At 36.7% G+C, this 5275-nt stretch overlaps 1 pseudogene; it reads right to left on the bottom strand.

The window, feature by feature from the left end:
• Positions 1-504: 504 nt before the first annotated feature.
• On the bottom strand, positions 505-800 carry LOC116632780 (annotated as a pseudogene).
• Between the last annotated feature and the right edge of the window lie 4475 nt (positions 801-5275).

Below are 5275 nucleotides of genomic sequence, written 5' to 3'. Positions count from 1 at the left end.
AACTAAGTTACTAGTAAAACTGGACTACCACGACTAAGACGTTTCAGGGCACACAAAATTCTGACAGGGAGAGCCAAGATAAAGGAGTGGTTTTCTTTAGGAAACAATTCTACCAAAAACAACACGGGAATAGAAATAATTTAAAATGTCCAAGACATATTAAATGCATGACTGACTCCAAATTGCCATTTAGTATGCTTAGTATTATAGGACATAAAAACTACCTCATCTATAGGATGTTGAGATGACACCCAAGACAATCAGAGCCTCTCATATTCAATATCCCACTATTTTCTGGGTGTACCAAAAATGAAACAACCAGCAAATGATTTCCCCTCTTAAAAAAAAAGCATTTACATTTAAAAAGTGGGATGAGGAGGAATTCCCTCCTTAAAAATGTTTCTAGAGCTACTAAAAAACTTGCATTTACAAAATAGTTAATAGAAATGTTCCTCTGGATTGTACAAGGGGACAGGGAACACTGGTAAGACATGCTATATGATATTAATTAGACTTGGCTTCTTTCTCTTCTGCTTTATCAGACTGGACTGTCCTCATTTTTAGTTTCTCCATTTTCTACAGGTAAGTCTTTGTTTCTTGGGTAGCCACTTTATCCTGTTTTCCCTTTGCTCCTCTTTTCCCCTTTGTTTGCACTTGTCTGAAGATTGATCCTTTCCTGCCACCTTTTTTGGCTTCGTTTCCACTTTTGCAGGAGCAAATTTGGCTGACAACGTTGCTGATCTCCTCTTGGAGCCCTCCTTTGCCATCCCCTTGGCGGAACTGACCCTCCTCTTGGGCATCGTGGCCGCGGGGCGGGCGCATGCCTGCCGGCCGCCGTGATACACGGTCCACAGAGAACATTTGCGAAGCTGGGCCGCCCAGAGCTGATGCTCTTTCTGCTCCCACGGCCGCCCCCTCAGCTGCTGCGACCACCCGCCCACAGTACAGTTTTTTATACCACATCAGACTTTCAGCCAAAAGAAGATAATCAATGCCTAATTATAAGATGATCAAAGTTTTCCATATAAATATATATATATACACATATATTTATAAAATTAGTCATTTACTCTTCAAATATTCTTTCCCTACCTACAGGAATTTTCAATCTGTTTTCCACTGAAAATATCATATAGTAATGATAACTACCATTTATTGAATACCATTTATTCAGAAATTAGTATAAAAGAAAATACACAAAATTGACTTATCCCAGTTTATCTAACAGTTTCCATTTTATGTTTGATGTCATTTTGAATCTTTATGACAAAATTTAAAAGCATACATCACAAAAGTTAGAAGGGAAATACTACTCTTTAACTCTTTTCCAGGTTAACCCCATTTCATACTAACCTTTCTACTGCCTTCACTGTGCATGTGTACAAAATCTGTAGCTTGATATCATGGATTCACTCTGTATTTCACCAGCTATTTCATAAATGTATTTATTCCCCCAATCTATTATATTGTAAATAATCCAAGGATAAGGTCTTTATAAATTACTTGGAAAATCCCTAGGTCTGAATAAATCCTATTGGGTAGATGAAAGAGAAAAAATATTGTATATGTTTAAAATACATGTTTTTCTTCCAACATGAGCACTATTTTTTTTTTCATTAAATGTAAAATGTTGGTCTTGTTGAGAAGATATGTGAAACCCAAGCTCTGCCACTTACATTGGTTGCTAGACAAATCATTTAATAACATGGAAGAAGCCTAAACACTTAGGAAGTATAATATAAATCATAAAATAGATAAATGACATTCCCTACAGGGAAGGCTTTAGACCAGAGGCCAGCAAGCTTTCCCTATAAGGGGCCAGCTAGTAAATATTTTAGGCTTTGCAGACCATACATAACAATCTCTGTTGCAACCATTGAACTCTACCGATATAGCCCAGGAGCAACCACAGACAATGTAAACAAATGACACTGGCTGTGTTCCAACAAAACTCTAGTTATGACACTGAAACTTGGGGAGTATGTTATTTTCATGTATTGTGAAATATTATTCTACTTTTTAAAAAATACTATTCTACTTTTGATGTTTTCTCAACCACTTAAAAATGTAAAAACCATTCTTAGGTTGCAAGCCCTACAGAGACAGTGGGCCAGATTTGACAGGCTATTGTTTGCCAACCCCTGCTTTATATAGACCCTTTCCAGAGTCTGATCAATAACTAGAATTGATTTTCTTGTTAATTTTATTCTATTTCTTAAAGCACTACAAAAACAGGCATCTTTATTTATACATTTACTACTTAGTTGAAGCATGATACATAATTGCAACATCAGAAACAAATGATTTTAATATGAAGATTCTTCAGTGTATTTTTGTTTGAAATTTTTGTTTCGCGTATTTTAAACATTCAGGTAAAAAGAATCCTGGCAACTTTAAAAGTCTCTGGAAGGATCCAAGTTATAAAACAGCTGGAAGAATTAAAGGCTATTAAAAAGGTAATCTTATGTGACCTTGAACAATTACTGTTTATACCAATGTGGGTGACAACAGCCAGGGGAGAGTGAGTTTAACTTAGGGACTCTAAATGCAAAGGAGGGCTTAGTTAGAGACTATGAAAGAGAGAAGTTATCAGTCTACTGTATAAGTGGAGTAAGGGTGGTGGACATATGTTTGTATTGAGTTCTGAGGTAGAGAATGAAGAAAGAGAAGTCAGCAACATTTTGTGCAATAACTACAACAGTGCAGAGAAAAAGCAGAGTGCAACATATGTAGTTCTCCCTGATAAGTAGTATACTGGGGAGAAGGGGTGGTTTGAGAAGATGACCTTGGAGATAATGAGTGCTCAAAATGCAATTTAATGCCTTCTCTGTGAAAACTTGCATGCAAATAATTTGAAGACCTAGTAAACACATCTCTTCCAAATGCCTGAATCCTTAAGTACCTGAGTCAAGAATGCAGATGTATATAAACACTAGATGATTTCAATTCTAAAAAAAGATTCAAAGTGACAATATTTTATCAATCAATGCCTAAATACTAAAGTATCTATTATTTAAAAATTGCCTATCAGGTGCATGGCAGCATCTCAGATGACACAACCAGTGTACAAAATTCTCATATTTCTAATGAAGGTTGAAGAAATAAGCAACCATCCTAGGATCCACACAACTGAAAAGAGGTCAGGCAGAAATGTGAACCCAGCTTTGGCTCCAAAATGTAAGCTCTTTCCATTGTTTAGCAAATAGTGGAAGACTTACTTTGGGATCCCAGGGCTGCCCTTCTATTCTCCTTAATGGACAAAATGGTAATGCACTCTAAACAAGCCAGCAACTCTGCAGCAGCACACAGACTAAAGGAGTGGTAGGCTCACTAATTGTGCCCTAGCTAATTGTAGACACCATTCTCAACCCCCAGAATTTGTAGCAGATAATCAAGGAAGATCACACAGATGACAGTTAAAAATCCACTTACAAATTGGGCTTTTGACTATGATATATGTCACCACTTTCGATCTCTAAACCATTTCCTTAAAGCTCTAATTAAAACAGTAGAGGGGTAGATAATCCAAATCTACATTTGAGATCTATGATTTTTATTTATAGTTAGAGATTTAATTGCAAAGATTAATTTTCCTTAGTAAAAAATGTTCAGATTCTAATTCACAAAGGAAAAACTTGAACTGGAGCCTCGACTTCCAAAGACATGACAAAGAAAACTTTTTCCGCAGGAAAGCTACAAACAATTCTCCAAGCACCTTTCAAACTCTTCATTTAATTAACAGGGATGATTTCTTCCCCATAAAGACATAGAAACACTGCCATTTCCTCTGTCTGGGTTTCTCTATACAACTAGATACCCTGCGGCTTCAGCTCAGGACTATGAAAGTAGGCCAGTGTTAATAACCTCCAAGGCCTGCCGGGTTGATTAGCAGGAGAAATGCAGTTACAAGAACATCTCTGAAGGGCCAAGCCATGTGAGAGGAACCATCCATGTTCAGAAAATGCAGAATCAGAAAGTCTGAACATTTCCTGTTGTAAGGGGCTCTAATATCACAGACAAATTTTTCTGTCACAAAATGTGAAAAACAGCCGTGGAAGCTTCACTGAATGTGAAGAAAATTGGATGTTTGTTCATCTACACTATTTCTTTCTCAATATTTATATCTCCCTTTCTTTAATTAATCCCATTCCTGTGTCTTCTTACTAGTTCTCTTGCAAGAGTATCGTAATTTCTTTTTTAAGAATTTCCCATTCCTGGCTTCCACAGATCCTGAATTTTACTGCCTCTTTGTGAGACCACTTGTTTGTGCATTTTTAATTTTTCTGAATCTTCTGTCCTGACTTCCTTGACTACAATCATGGGAATTGGGGACTAAACAGACATAGTAAAAATATGCCCCTTGGGATACAAAATTACCAGACAGAACCTATCTATCACCTCGTCCCCCAATGCCACCTTCCCAGCAAAGTGTTTTCTGTCTCCACAATCTTCCTGAAACTATCCCAAGTACTTTGAGGCCAGAACCAAGTGTGGCACAGGAGAATTAGAACACATCACAACAAAAGCATTTAGGCAGGCTAATTTTTCTGGGAGTATTCTGACAGCTAGTTAACAGGATCTGGAACTCCTGGCACTCTTACACAGAGCCTGACCAGGTAGCCGGGCCACATCACAGCGGACTGAACATGGGCTTTTTCCCTCTGTTAGTCCTTCTCTCTGGCCAAATCCACTGCACTATGCTTTATTCAAAAGTTATCACTCTGAGTGTATGGGCTAAGTCAAATCATTCTTATTTCCTCAATATTAAGTTCTTTGGTTATTTGAGAACACACACACACACACACACACACACATACACACACAGACCAAAAGAATGTCAGAAAGAACTGTTAATGAAATGGTGTTTGTTGGATCATGTGGGCTTTGTCTAACTTGAACATGAATGGAACACTAATTCAGCAAGTTTTTAAAAAATCTAGTTTTAAATGAATCATTGAACACTACATCAAAAACTAATGATGTATTTATTATATGTTGGCTAATTGAACATAATAAAAAAATAAAATTTAAAAAAATCTAGTTTTATATTTAATATCTTCTGGAACTCTAATGAAATTCTGGGAAGTATGGAAGCCTTAAACATGAGACTTTAAAAGAACAGAAATATTCTACTTTTTGATAAAACATCAAGTATCCAAAACTGAATAACCTACATCTAACATATGATAAGCGTAGGGAAGGGCAACTCTTTAAAATACTTTCAGAGAAAGTTTCATGCTGGTTCATCCTGTCTCTCCTTTTTTGGTGTAATTGC

This window comes from Phoca vitulina, unplaced genomic scaffold (genome assembly GCF_004348235.1).
Source record: "Phoca vitulina isolate PV1807 unplaced genomic scaffold, GSC_HSeal_1.0 scaffold7, whole genome shotgun sequence".
NCBI lineage: Eukaryota > Metazoa > Chordata > Mammalia > Carnivora > Phocidae > Phoca > Phoca vitulina.
Note: the sequence above shows the minus strand (reverse complement) of the source record. Positions and strands in the feature narration are given on the sequence as shown.